Source organism: Hylobates moloch, unplaced genomic scaffold (genome assembly GCF_009828535.3).
Source record: "Hylobates moloch isolate HMO894 unplaced genomic scaffold, HMol_V3 SCAFFOLD_12, whole genome shotgun sequence".
In the NCBI taxonomy this organism is placed as follows: Eukaryota; Metazoa; Chordata; class Mammalia; order Primates; family Hylobatidae; genus Hylobates; species Hylobates moloch.
In genome coordinates, this window is record NW_026652287.1 from 53,592,715 (window position 1) to 53,606,831 (window position 14,117).

General features: G+C 39.3%; 1 pseudogene; it reads left to right on the plus strand.

Moving 5' to 3' along the window:
- The first annotated feature begins 3,865 nt into the window (after positions 1 to 3,865).
- Positions 3,866 to 13,067, plus strand: LOC116479547 (zinc finger protein 431-like; annotated as a pseudogene).
- Positions 13,068 to 14,117: the final 1,050 nt, after the last annotated feature.

Here is a 14,117-nt window from a genome sequence, read left to right on the forward strand (position 1 = left end):
AAAAACAGACTTGTGCCTTGTCTTTGGACACTTTACAGTCAGCTTCACATAGCAGGTGAAGAAACCTCTCTGTTCCTTGGAAGCATTTCTCCCTCATGGGGGCAGTGAATAACAAGTCATCAATATATTATAATAGCACACAATTGTCACTAGGTGGCAAAAAAGCCTCGAGATCTGTAGCCAAGGCCTTCTCAAAAATGGTAGGAGAATTCTCAAACCCTTGCGGCAGCCTTGTCCAGGTATATTGTGATTTCCCCCACTGGATAGCAAATATAGGCTGACTTTGAGGAGCAAGCCTCAAACAAAAGAAGGCATCCTTTAAGTCCAGACATGTGAACCAAGTGGCATCAGCAGGAATCTGTCCCAGCATTGTATATGGGTTGGGCACTATGGCATGAATAGTGACAGCAGCTTTGTTTACTGCCCAGAGATCCTGCACTGGCCTATATTCCCCATTTGGTTTGCACACAGGTAACAGAGGAGTATTCCATGAGGACTTGCATTTTGCTATAATCCCATGCATATAAAGCCAATTTAGATGCTTTGTTATTCTATCAATTGCCTCTCAGGGTAGTGGGTATTGATGGACTTGTACTGGGGCAGCATGAGGCTTAAGCTCTATTACCATCGGGGGTCTGTTTAGAGCAAGTCCATGGGGGTTGTCCTCAGCCCCCACATATTACCCACATATTACCCCACATTACCTGCATATTGTGTAGGTCTGGCTCTGGCAGCCTCCTGTACACAGTTCTTAGAGCCACCATTCCTCAGCCCTTGGGGCAATTAGAGTCAATACCACTGCCTTTGGCTTCCCTATCTCCAGGTCATATTCCTGTTAGGTGTAAAGGAAATTTGTGCCTGCAGCTTCTGGAGTAAGTCCCTTCCTAACAAGGGCACTGGGCAATTTGGCATATATAGAAACTCGTGCTGCACCTCCTGTTCTCCAATAACACATCTCTTGGATTTACAAAAATGTCTCTTTTCTTTGGCCCTGGAAGCCCCTACAATAGTAGCACAGTTCTTTTTAGGGGGGCTAATTGTGTGAGTTACCACAGAGAAATCAGCACCAGTATTGACCAAAAAATCCATTAACCACTCCCCACTTCCATAGAGACCATAGGCTCCCCAAGGCCTGAAAAGATGGAACCCGGCCTGTGTCAGTCCTCAAAATTCTTGCCTGCTGCTAAGCCGATCAGATCGGGAGCTGCCTTTGAGGTTCCATGACTAGCAATCGAATGCCGCACTCAGGTGTTAGACCATTGACCATCATTTCCATCCTTTTCCTATTCAGGGCACTCATCTTTCCAGTGGCCCATTTGCCTGCACGTTGCACATTGGTTCCTGTCCAGCTGGGTCTGGCTTTCTTCTCCCAGCCTTGTTTGCTTCCTTCCTTGGCCTCTGCTTTGGCCATGCCTTCTAGCAAATCCAGGGTTACTTTCTGCTAGTGCAGCAGCTATAAACTGAGCTGTCTCCTTGTTCCTATTTGTTTGTTCTTTCTTCCTTTCTCCACACCTCTTCCTCCCAGTTTATGTATACTTTGTTTGCTATTTCCATGAGTTCACTAATAGTTTCCCCAGTAAAGCCTTCCAGCTTCTGAAGCTTTTGTCTTATGTCTCCCTGTGCTTGCCTGACAAAGGTCATATTTGTCATATTTTGGTTTTCAGGAGCCTCTGGAATAATTGGAGTGTACAGCCCATATGCCTCACAAAACCTTTCACTGAATGCACTTAGGCTTTTGGTGCACTTCTGATATTTTACTCATATTCATTGCCTTCCTTCCTCCTGCTTTTATCCCATTCAGGAGTGCCTTTCTATATAGCTGCAGCCATTCCATGTCCCTTGCCTCATTTGGATCCCAGTTAGGGTCCTCATTTGGGTTTTGCTCCTCGGCAAACTGGCATGGGTTAGGGGTGGCTTCTGGGGCTTCTTTTTCTAACCAGCTGAGAGCTGCCTGATTAACTCTCCTATGCTTCTCTGTATGAAATAAAGTTAGCAAAAATTGTTGACAATCCGGCCAGGTTGGATTATGTGTCATAATAATAGAATTCACCAAATCAATGAGAGCCTGAGGCTCTTCTGTATAGGAGGGGGTGTGCTGTTTCCAATTTAAGAGATCAGTAGTGGAGAAAGGCTGATGAACATAATGCCTAGGACCGCCTTGTATCTGCCCCTGGTCATCATGAACTTGTGTCCTGGTCTCTCGAAGTGGCATCTGCAAAGCCCATGGTTGGCCAGAGCAGAGGCGCCTAGCTGCATCGCCCTCTCCATCTTCCTTGTTTTTTTCTAATGGGGGCTTCTGTTCCTCTTGGTGGGGAGACTGAGCCTCACTTTCCTCCGAGCCCAACTTTCCAGATGCTCCCAACTCTGCCTCCTGCCTATTCTTGCCATAAACAGGCAGACTGGCACATATGGGGGGCAGACATTCCCTTTCCTCAGGTGGGGCCCAAAGAACTGGTTTCAGCTGAGGCTTTGAGGATTCCTTTTCCTCAGAGATGCTAGGGACTTCAGGTTCCTCTGCTTCTTTTGGTTGGGCTGCCCCGAGCCACTAATGCCTTGCAATATCCTAGGCAGGGCTGTAGCCACTTGGGGTGAGTTTGTGCCACATTGAGCCAAGAGTCTACATAGGTAAACTGGCCTGGGTATCCTGGTTGTCTTCCAACTCCAGTGACCACCTTAAACACATGGCCAATTAATTTCCTGTCTATTGTACCTTCAGAGGGCCACCCCACATTGAAAGCAAGCCTATCTATCTCATAGTATGTCCTTAATTTTTGAGCATCAAGTTCGATCCTATAATCATCTCTAAATCTTTTTTTTAAAATTATTTATCATGCATTCCAAAGGAGTCGATTTCGATGCTTTTCCTCCCATTTCCTCCCTTGGGGCACACTTTTGCTCTCACTTTCACTCTCAGATCCACCAGACCGGGTCCTATTACAGGAGTTTTGGACAATGCTTAGCCAGGAACATGCCTTCCCCTGTCATGGCCTGCTGCAGCTGTGGAACTGGTCTATCAGCCCTATGCAGTGTCCTAGGTCTGATTTCCCCTGCTCTTACCTTGGAGCACACAGCCCGCGCTAAGTGTTCTGTGCCTCCCGACATCACCCCCCGTGTTGGCCTCTCTGAAGAGTCTCTTTCACACACCTCCCCTGCCCCAGGACTCCTCATCAGATGAAACAAACCTCTCTTATGTCCCAGGTGGCTTCACATGCACCCACGCACTCCCAGTTGTGGTGGCAGGCCATTCTTGCCACCCTGCCAGCAAGCTCTACTTTGCTGCACTTGCTGTTCTATTGGCCCCTTCCTCCCTTTTTCCAGTTCCTGTCTCCAGATCCAGTGAACCACTTTCGCTTTGTTGGTGGGGACACAAGTTTCATCCAAATTGGCAAGCCACTCCTGCTGCCCCCAACCACTCTGGGTTGGATTAGTGGTCATTACCCAGGAGGTGATGAAGCTCCCCTTCATCCTTATGGGATGGGCTTCCCTGCCTTGGGCCCTTGCTCCTTACCACAGCTCCTGAAGTGCTGGTATCATCCTGCAGCCCCATCCTCAGTTCTGTTGTGCTGCTGGGCAGAGTGCTGGGATGAGGGAAGAGCTGGTTTCCATCTGGGTGAAGCTCCCCAACAGTGCGCTTTTGATGCCAGGTCTCCCCTGGCCCCAGGGCTCTAGTCCCACAGGCAAAGGAGACAGTAAATCTGTCATCTGCAATCTCAGGCAAGTTCCTAGAAAATGTTGTGGGATTTTTAAGGAATCAGAGAGACCAATGGGTCTCTGATTCCTTAAAAGCATTTCATGAGTTGGGGGAGATCTGTGCAGGGGGAAGCATACTACAGAAGTGAGAAAAAGAGAGTTATTCAACGTAGACATGAATTACATCACCCGATTAAGAGGTTGCTGGGTAAAATGGTAATTCTGTTTTTAGTTCTATTAGGAATTGCCACTCTGCTTTTCACAATAGTTGAAATAATTTATACTCCCACCAGCAGTGTATAAGCGTTCTCTCTTCTCTGAAACCTTGCCAGTATCTGCTATTAACTTTTGTGTTTGAGGCAGTCTCACCTGTTGCCCAGACTGGAATGCAGTGGCAAAATCTTTGCTCACTGCAACCTCCACCTCATGGGTTCAAGTGATTCTCATGCCTCAGCCTCCCGAGTAGATGAAACTACAGATTTACACCACCATGCCCCACTAATTCTTGTATTTTTAATAGAGATAAACTTTCACTATGTTGGCCAGGCTGGTCTTGAACTCCTGACCTCAAGTAATTCACCTGCCTCAGCCTCCCAAAGTGCTGGGATTACAGGCATGAGCCACCCCACCTAACCTGTTATTGACTTTTTAACAACACCATTCTGACTGGTGTGAGGTGGTATCTCATTGCAGGGTTTTTTTTTTTTTTTTTGCATTTCTCTAATGTGATGAACATTTTTTTTTTTTTATTTTTGAGACAGAGTCTCACTCTGTCACCCAGGGTGGAGTGCAGTGGCATGATCTCAGTTTACTGCAAACTCTGCCCCTGGGTTCAAGTGATTCTCCTGCCTCAGCCTCCTGAGTAGCTAGGATTACAGGCACCTGGTACTGCACCCGGCTAATTTTTGTATTTTTGTATTTTTAGTAGGGATGGGGTTTCACCCATCTTGGCCAGGCTGGTCTTGGACTCCTGACCTCGTGATCCACTCACCTTCACCTCCCAAAGTGCTGGGATTACAGGTGTGAGCCACCATTCCCAGCTGTGATGAATATTTTAAAAATATTTTTGTTAGTCACATATTTGTGTTTTGAAAAGCATCTCTTCATGTTTTTGTGCCTCCTTTTTAATGAGGTAGTATATTGTTTTCTTGTAAAGTTGTTTAAGTCTCTTTTTTTTTTTTTTTTTTTTTGAGAGGAATTCTCACCCTGTCACCCAGGCTGAAATGAAATGGTGTGGTCTCAGTTCACTGCAACCTCCGACTCCTGGATTCAAGTGATTCTTCTGCCTCAGCTTCCTGAGTAGCTGGCACTACAGGCGTGTGCCACCACACCTGGCTAATTTTTGTATTTTTAGCAGAGACATGGTTTCACTATGTTGACCACGCTGGTCTTGAAATTCTGACCTCATGATCCACCCACCTCAGCCTCCTAAAGTGTTGGGATTATAGGCGTGAGTCACCAAGCCTGGCATAAGTTTCTTAATTCTGGATATTAAATCTCTGTAAGAAGAATAGTTTGCATTTTTTTTTAATTTTGTAGATTGTCTGGTTAGTCTCTTGATATTTTCCTTTGCTGTGAAAAAGCTTTTTAGTTTAATTAGGTTCAATTAGTCAATTTTTGCTTTTGTTGCAATTGCTTTTGGTATCTTTATCATATAATCTTTGCTAGTTTCTATGCCTAGAATGGAATTTTCTATGTTATTTATCTTGCAGGGTTTTTTTTAAGTTTTGCATTTAAGTCTTTAATTCATCTTGAGTTGATTTTTATATATGGTGTAAGGAAGGGGACCAGTTTCAATCTTGTATACAGTGCTAGCTAGTTATTACAGCACCATTTATTAAATAGGAAATTCTTTTTACATTCCTCTTGTCAGCTTTGTCAAAGATCAGATGGCTGGAGGTGTGTGGCATTATTTCTGGGCTCTCTATTCTGTTGCATTGTTCTATGAGTCTGTTTTTTTTTCTTTTTTTCTTTTTACTAGTATAATTTGCTTTGGCTACTGTAGTGTAGTTCGAAGAGGAGCAATGCAATGCTTCCAGCATCATTCTTCTTCTTTTTTTTTTTTTTTTTAGACAGAGTCTCATTCTGTTGCCCAAACTGGAGCACAGTGGTGTGATTTTGGCTCGCTGCAACCTCCATCTCCCAGGTTCAAGCAATTCTCCTGCCTCAGCCTCCTGAGTAGTTGGGACTACAGGCATGCGTCACCATGCCTAGCTAATTTTGTATTTTCAGTAGAGACGGGATTTCCACCTGAAGACACAAATAAAGAAACATATTTTTATATTCACGGAGCAGCTCATTGTTCCTGAATCTCTGCTGTTATAAAGGACAGAAATGGGTGGGCTTTTTCTTCAGGCCTTAGTTCTTTTTCCTGTGGGTGTGAGACTAGCAGGTAAACAGGTGGTGCTGACAACTTTAAAGGAATTTTCTCAAGATGCAGGTGTAACTTCTCCAGAGAATGTCATCTCAAAAGGATTTCCAAAGAAGATGAAAGAGGAAAAATGGCTTTTTTTTTTTTTTTCAGCTAAACGTGTCAGATGAAAAGCTGTGTCCACTCTGCCTCCTGGAGTGCCATGCGTTTCGTCCTTGCAAACCTTTTTACTTCTCTACTTGTGTTTCTTTTCCCCTAATGAATTTTTTTAACTACTTTTTAAAATTCTTGTGATAGTCAAGGGTCTCTGCAAAATATTTCTCTCCTGTATCCCAGAGTCTTCTCTACACTCTCTAAATCATGACTTCTTATAAGTCTGCCATGCAGAATTCTTACCATGAATTTATAATCTGCACTATTAAAAATGTTCCCTTTGTTGCTGTTGAAATGGGAAAACATGGATATTCAAGATTCCTATTGGGGGAAAGCTGGGGTCATTAGTAAAAATAGAGAACATGTAATGTTGAGGTTTCATCTGTGTTCTCCATTAACTCTATGCAGAACAGGACTAAGAAAATGCTAATTTAAACAGGATGGCATTTATTACCCAGAAAGTTCTGAAAAAAAATTATTGAGAGATACCTACTTTCTAGGGTGTTAAAGAAAGACTACTTTAAATTGTTATTAAAAGTTACAGAACATAGAAGATATCTGCATCTTGAACTCTGCATAAAACTGATTTTTCTGTGTGGTTAAATTCAGACTATACTTTTTGAGGGGCAATATCTCAGCAGTGGTGATGTGTTCTTCTGTGTGCATCAGCACATCATAAAAATCGATCCTAGTGCGGTTGATTTTACAATTTACTTAAAGAGCTCCCTGAAATATTTATTTCACTATAGAGTTAATTATTTTTCTCTTTATTATTAAGTATCTTTGTGTGGCTAAAGAAGAGCTGTGCATAAACCATCACATTTAATGTGGCAGCTGCCTTTCTTTCTTAGGTTTTCTTTACAAATATCTGTCTTTGAAGAATGAAGACTCTTGTCTTTGTTTCCAGGCCAGAAAAATTGGGTAAAACACAGGGTCTTTCGCTTACTAGATGTTTGATAAAATATTCTTTTTCGGCCAAATGCATTGGGATTACTAGTGAGCTTGTTAGAAATTCAGAAACTCAGACTTTATTCCAGATCTTCTGGAAAAAAATCTGCACAAGATCTTCAGTTTATTGTACATATTAAAACTTGAGAGTTGCCTTCTAACTCAGCATGTCTTTTTTGTCTGAAAAATATACACAACTCATTCTTTATGATGCAAATATAGCACTAAAAATGTACATGTTTGTGTTTATGCCTTTAGTTTTATACTTTATTATTCATAAAAGTATCATATATGCCCTGGTATTGTGGGTCTTATACCATTATCTTCTCTCAGAGTTAGAGAATACATTAGAGAATATTTCTGTGTTGAAAATTGTTGGATAATTTTAGTCATTCCTATAAGTCAGAACAAATTTTCTTTACTCTCTCATTTAACCATAATTCAAATGATAAATTTTGCCTGTGGCCACTTGGTAAATATACGTGTGTCTTGTGTGCTTGTGTTTTTCAGGGGCCGTTGACATTTAGGGATGTGGCCATCAAATTCTCTCTGGAGGAGTGGCAATGCCTGGACACTGCTCAGCAGGGTTTGTATAGGAAAGTGATGTTAGAGAACTACAGAAACCTGGTCTTCTTGGGTGAGAATAACTTTAATACACAATTCCTTATATACCCTAAAAGTTTCATTTCTCTATTTTGTAGAATAATTTTTGGTAATTTATGCTTTGCATACAGGAATTTCTGATCTTTTTTTTTCAAAAAATCTTGAGAAATCTCCGTAGAAAAAAATTTCTTCAAGATGTTTTATCTTGGCCTGAACATTTTACTTTCCCAAGCTGATCTGTATCCTTCACTCCAGAGTAGTGGTAATTTCAAAAATTTAGTAGTATAAAATATTATTGCCCATATGTTAAAATCTATTTGCCAGCACTTATTTTTGATTCATGAGTACTGGGTAGTGAAATTAAGAAGCTACAAATTTAAAATATTTTCTAAATGTTAAGAACTTTCTGTTATTAAATAGCAGTTTGGGATTAATTTTCTAGAATATTCTATTACATCCTCTTTACTAAGCATGGTACTAGGTTGGTAATTAAAGAATATGAGCAAGATTCATATTATTTATTTTTAATAAAGCAGGTATTGGTTTCTCTAAGCCGATCTGATCACCTGTCAGGAGCAAGGAAAAGATCCCCGGAATATGAAGAGACACGGTATGGTAGCCACACTCCCAAGTAGGTGAGATTAAATGAAACAGTTGACATAGATGAAAGGTTGGAAGATTAAAAAATAAATAAATAAATAAAAGCCAGTCTCAACAGTGTGATTTGGAAAGCTCTGTTCCAAAGCAAATAGTTTCTGGGAAGCCGGAGTTGCGCGTGTTTTGTTTTGTTTTGTTGTTCTCACATAGGGCCATCTTCTGTCTTATGCTTTTAAATTCTCTAAGGATTCTACTTTCCCTTCATTGATCTTCCTTCAAGTTCACAGTGAGAGCCAAAATCCTCTTCATGGCATATAAGAGACTGCACAATCTGACTGCTTTTCCATTGTTCTGGGGGACACACAAATATCTGCATGATTTTGAGAAACTTTACGTTAAACTAGTATTTTAGTTATCTTTTTGCATCATGTCTAAAATGTGTGAGAGTAGTGGTCTCTGTTCTGTTGGTTTTTATGTTACTTTTCTGCACATTCCCTCCTGTTTTTATTACTATATTCTTGAAATATAGTTTGAAATTATGAAGTATGATGTCCCTCTGCTTTGTTCTTTTTCTTCAAGATTGCTTTGGCTATTCAAAGTTTATTGTAGTTTCTTGTAAATTTCAAAATTGTAGTTTCATTACTGTAAAAAAATTTCACTGGAATTTTGATGGGAATTGTGCTGAATCTATAGATTAGAGAATATGATACTTTAAGAATATTCTTTCCATAAATATGAAATATTTTAAAATTTATTTGTGTCATCTCTAATTTCATTTATTGATTTATAGCTTTCATTGTTAGGATTTTTTACCTCTTGGGTTATATTTGTTCTCAGAAATTTAGTATTTTAATTATATTTTAAAAAAGATTTTCTTGGCCAGTACCATGTCTGAGACCTGTAATTCCAGCACTTTGGAGGCTGAGGCGGGTGGATCACTTGAGTTCAAGAGTTTGAGACCTGTCTGTCCAATATGATGAAACCCCATCTCTACTGAAAGTATAAAAAATTAGTCTGGTGTGGCAGTGGGCACCTGTAATCCCAGCTACTCAGGAGGCTGAACAAGCAGAATCACTTGAAACCAAGAAGCGGAAGTTGCAGTGAGCCGAGATCACATTATTACACTCCAGCCTGGGCCACAGAGCAAGACTCTGTCTCAAAAAAAAAAAAAATTAGTAAAATATTTTCATTTCTACTGTATCCAATATCTTGTTTTAAGTGTATAGAACAATAACTTATACTTTTATGTTAATTTTATGTTTTGTTAATTTACTGAGTGTATTTATTAGACAAGTTTCAATGTACTGTCTATGGTTTTTTATGTATAAGATTATATATTCCTCAAACAGCAACTATTTGTCTTCAATTTCAATAGCTTTTAAAAATGTTTTTTATTCATTATTCTGCCACACACTTCCAGTGCTGTGTTAAAATAGAAGCATTGATAATGGGCACAATCGTTTTTTATATTGGTGTCCATGAATTTGAAAAAGCAAACAACTCCTTACGTTTTCATAAACTGATTTCAGGAGTAAAGATCTTCTTTTTTGGGGTCCCCAGGGTTCTGGGATGCCCTCTGGGTTTGTAGTGGAGTTGGGTTGTAACTTGGTCACCAGGCTGCTGGGTCTGCTCTAGCGTCCACATTTAGATGGCTTGTTACAAGGGGCTTGGGTAGTTGTAATTCCCATTTGTTTTCTTTTTTCTTTCTTTTTTTTTCTTTTTTTTTTTGAGACGGGAGTCTTGCTCTGTCTCTCTCCAGGCTGGAGTGCAGGCTGGAGTTGCTCGCCTCACTGCAACCTCTGCCTCCCAGGTTCAAACAATTCTCCTACCTCAGCCTCCCAAGTAGCTGGGACTACAGGTGTGTGCCACCATGTCCAGCTAATTTTTGTATTTTTAGTAGAGATGGGGTTTCACTGTGTTGGCCAGGATAATCTCGATCTTTTGACTCGTGATTCACCCGCCTCGGCTTCCCAAGGTGCTGGGATTACATGTGTGAGCCACCGTGCCTGACCCGTATTCATCTTTTTTCTTAATACTCAGTAATCACTTGCTACCCCTGTTTTCTTTCAGTGGTACTGCAGTCTCTTTACTGCGTTAACATTTACCTTTGGTCTCAGCACACTCAAACTGTCATTCCAAAGTATACTACCATTTCTTTCAGCACTATATGTCATGAGAGACAGAAACCAGTGTCTAGAAAGGCTCCTACAAGAAAGTAATAAAGATTTATGAGCCAGTATTTTACCTGTCTTTTTTTAAAAAAATTAAAGTTGGCAATTTACTTTTTTTTTTTTTTTTTGAGATGTAGTCTTGCTCTGTTCCCCAGGCTGGACTGCAATGGCACGATCTTGGCTCACTGCTACCTCAGCCTCCCGAGTAGCTGAGATTACAGGTTGAGCCACCATGCCCAGCTGGGAATTTACTTCTAAAGGCATTATGTTATATTGAGGTGTAGGAATAGCCATATTGGGTAAATGTAACAAACTTTTGTTTTTCCCTTCTATGTAGCTTTGTGCTCACCTGGGGCACTTCAAACAGTTAACTCATTTATAATTTTTTCTCAGATGTATTTTGGTTAGTATGTTTTTGTTACATATATATGACTATAAAAAAATTAGGGCCTTTGGTATTTTGCTATGCTATCTTATGTAGTTTGCATAATATTATAGGTTAGATTTGTAATCTATATTTATCTGAGTCTAGTAAGTGGAGTAATTTGTTATTTTTATTTCTTTCAGTTGTATGTTCTCATTTTGCCCAAGACCTTTGGCCAGGGCTGAGCATTAAAGATTCTTTTCAAAAAGTGATACTGAGAGAATGTGGAAAATGTGGACATAAGGATTTACACTTAAGAAAAGGCTGTGAAAGTGCAAATGAGTGTAATGTGCCCAAAGAAGGTTATAATGAACTAAGCCAGTATTTGACAACTACCCAGAGCAAAATATTTCAATGTGATAAATATATGAAAGTCTCATGAATTTTTAAATTCAAACAGAAATATGATCAGGTATACTGGAAAGAGAACTTTCAAATGTAAAAAATGTGGCAAATCATTTTGCATGCTTTTACACTTAAGTCAACATAAAAGCATTCATATTAGAGAGAATTCTTACCAATGTGAAGAATGTGGCAAAGCCTTTAAATGGTTCTCAACCCTTACTAGACACAGGAGAGTTCATACTAGAGAGAAACCCTACAAATATGAGGAATGTGGCAAAGCTTTTAATCAGGACTCAAACCTTACTACACATAAGAGAATTCATACTGGACAAAAACCCTACAAAAGTGAAGAATGTGGCAAAGCTTTCTACTGATTCTCATACCTTACTAGGCATAAGCTAATTCATACTGGAGAGAGACCCTATAAATGTGAAGAATGTGGCAAAGCTTTTAACCGATCTTCAACCCTTACTATACATAAGATAATTCATACTGGAGAAAAACTCTACAAATGTGAAGAATGTGGCAAAGCCTTTAGTGTATTCTCAACACTTACTAAACGTAAAATAATTCATACTGAAGAGAAACACTACAAATGTGAAGAGTGTGGCAAAGCCTTCTACCGATTCTCATGCCTTACTAGGCATAAGCTAATTCATACGGGAGAGTAACCCTACAAATGTGAAGGACGTGGCAAAGCTTTTAACAAGTCTTCAACACTTACAATACATAAGATAATTCATACTGGAGAAAAACCCTACAAATGAGAAGAATGTAGCAAAGCTTTTAAGCAGTCCCCATGCCCTACCACACATAAGAGAATTCATACTGGACAGAAACCCTGCAAATGTGAAGAACGTTACACAGCCTTTAGTATATTTTCAATCCTTACTAAACATAACAGAATTCATACTGAAGAGAAACCTTACGAATGTGAAGAATGTGGCAAAGCTTTTAACCAATCTTCCAACCCTTACTATATATAATTTATACTGGAGAAAAATCCTACAAATGTGAAGAATGTGGCAAAGCTGGTTTTTTTTTTTTTTTGAGATGGAGTCTCGCTGTCACCCAGACTGGACTGCAGTGGTGCAATCTTGGCTCACTGTCAGCTCTGCCTTCTGGGTTCATGCCATTCTCCTGCCTCAGCCTCCTGAGTAGCTGGGACTACAGGCTGCCACCACCACGCCCAGCTAATTTTTTGTATTATTAGTAAAGACGGGGTTTCACCATGTTAGCCAGGATGGTCTCGATCTTCTGACCTCGTGATCTGCCTGCCTTGGCCTCCCAAAATGCTGGGGTTACAGGCGTGAGCCACTGCACCCAGCCAAATGTGGCAAAGCTTTTAAGTGGTCCTCACACCTTAGTAGACATAAGGTAATTCATACTGGAATTCATACTGAAGAGAGGGTCTACAAATGTGAAGAATGTGGCAAAGGCCTTTACTGGTCCTGTTCCCTTACTAAAGAATGTGGCAAAGCTTTTCACCAGTACTCAAACCTTATTGAACAAAATAATTCATTCAGGAGAGAAACCCTACACATGTGAAGAATGTGACAAAGCCTTTAACCAGTCCTCAATTCTTAATAAACATAAGAAAATTCATACTGGAGAGAAACCCTATGAGTGTGAAAAATATGGCAAAGGCTTTAACTAGTCCTCAGTTCTTAACACTTAAGATAATTCATAAGATAAGATGATTCATAAGATAATTCATACTGGAGAGAAACTCTACGAACCAGAAAGATGCAATAATGCTTTTGACAACACCTCAAACTTTTCTACAACCATAAAAGAAATCATATTGGTGAGAAATCCTAGAAATGTGAAGAATGTGATGAAGTCTTTAAATGGTTGTCGTACTTGATTATAGGTAATATAATTCATAGTGGAAAAAATTCCTACAAGTGAGAACAATGTGGCAAAATTTTTAACTAATACTCACACCTTATTGCACAGAAATGCATTCATATTTGAGAAAAATTCTACAAATATAGACTGTGAAAAAGACATTAATATCTGCTCACATCTTATACTCAACACCAGAGAGTTCATGCTTAATAAAGGCATGATAAATGCAATTACCGTCAAAAGACCTTTCAGAAAATCTTATTCTTTAAAGTGAAGAAGAGGATTTATATTGAAGATGAACATTACACATGTAAAGAGGGTTGAAGTACCTTTACTTGTATCAGATCTTATTGTCCACATTTTGTACTAGAGGAAAACTCTGAAGGAGTTGCTCAAACTTTGTTCAACATCAGGGAATTTATATTGAAGAATTGTCTTGCAAATGTAATAAATTTAGGAAAACAAATTTTCAAAAACTACAGCTTAGAAAACACCAGAGTTTATATTACAATATATCCTTGAAAATGCAGTAAAAATGAAAAAAAAATTAATCCAAATTTAAGTCTACATAAATATAAGAGAATTTATAGTAGAAATATATAAGGAACCGACACTTTGGATATTTTACTAAATCAGAGTTCTGAGTATAGAAAATAATCTAAAACTAAAGTTGGTATAAAAATTATTTGTATATAACTCTAAGAGGAGTAAAAGTTTTTTGCAGAGTAATAACTACATTCAAAGTATACTTTATTTCTTGAAAAAATTACAGAATTTTTGAAAGCAAATGATGTAATTCAACTCTCATTATTTTCTGCTGTTTTCATTCTTATTCACTTGTGAAAGCTTGTGATCATTTGTTGCTGCATCAAAGGTATGAGAGATTCTTTTCCATTAGGTGGGCATTATTTATGATCTTTTCTATGGACGAGTAAGGACATTAGAATGTAAGATGCATGAAGAA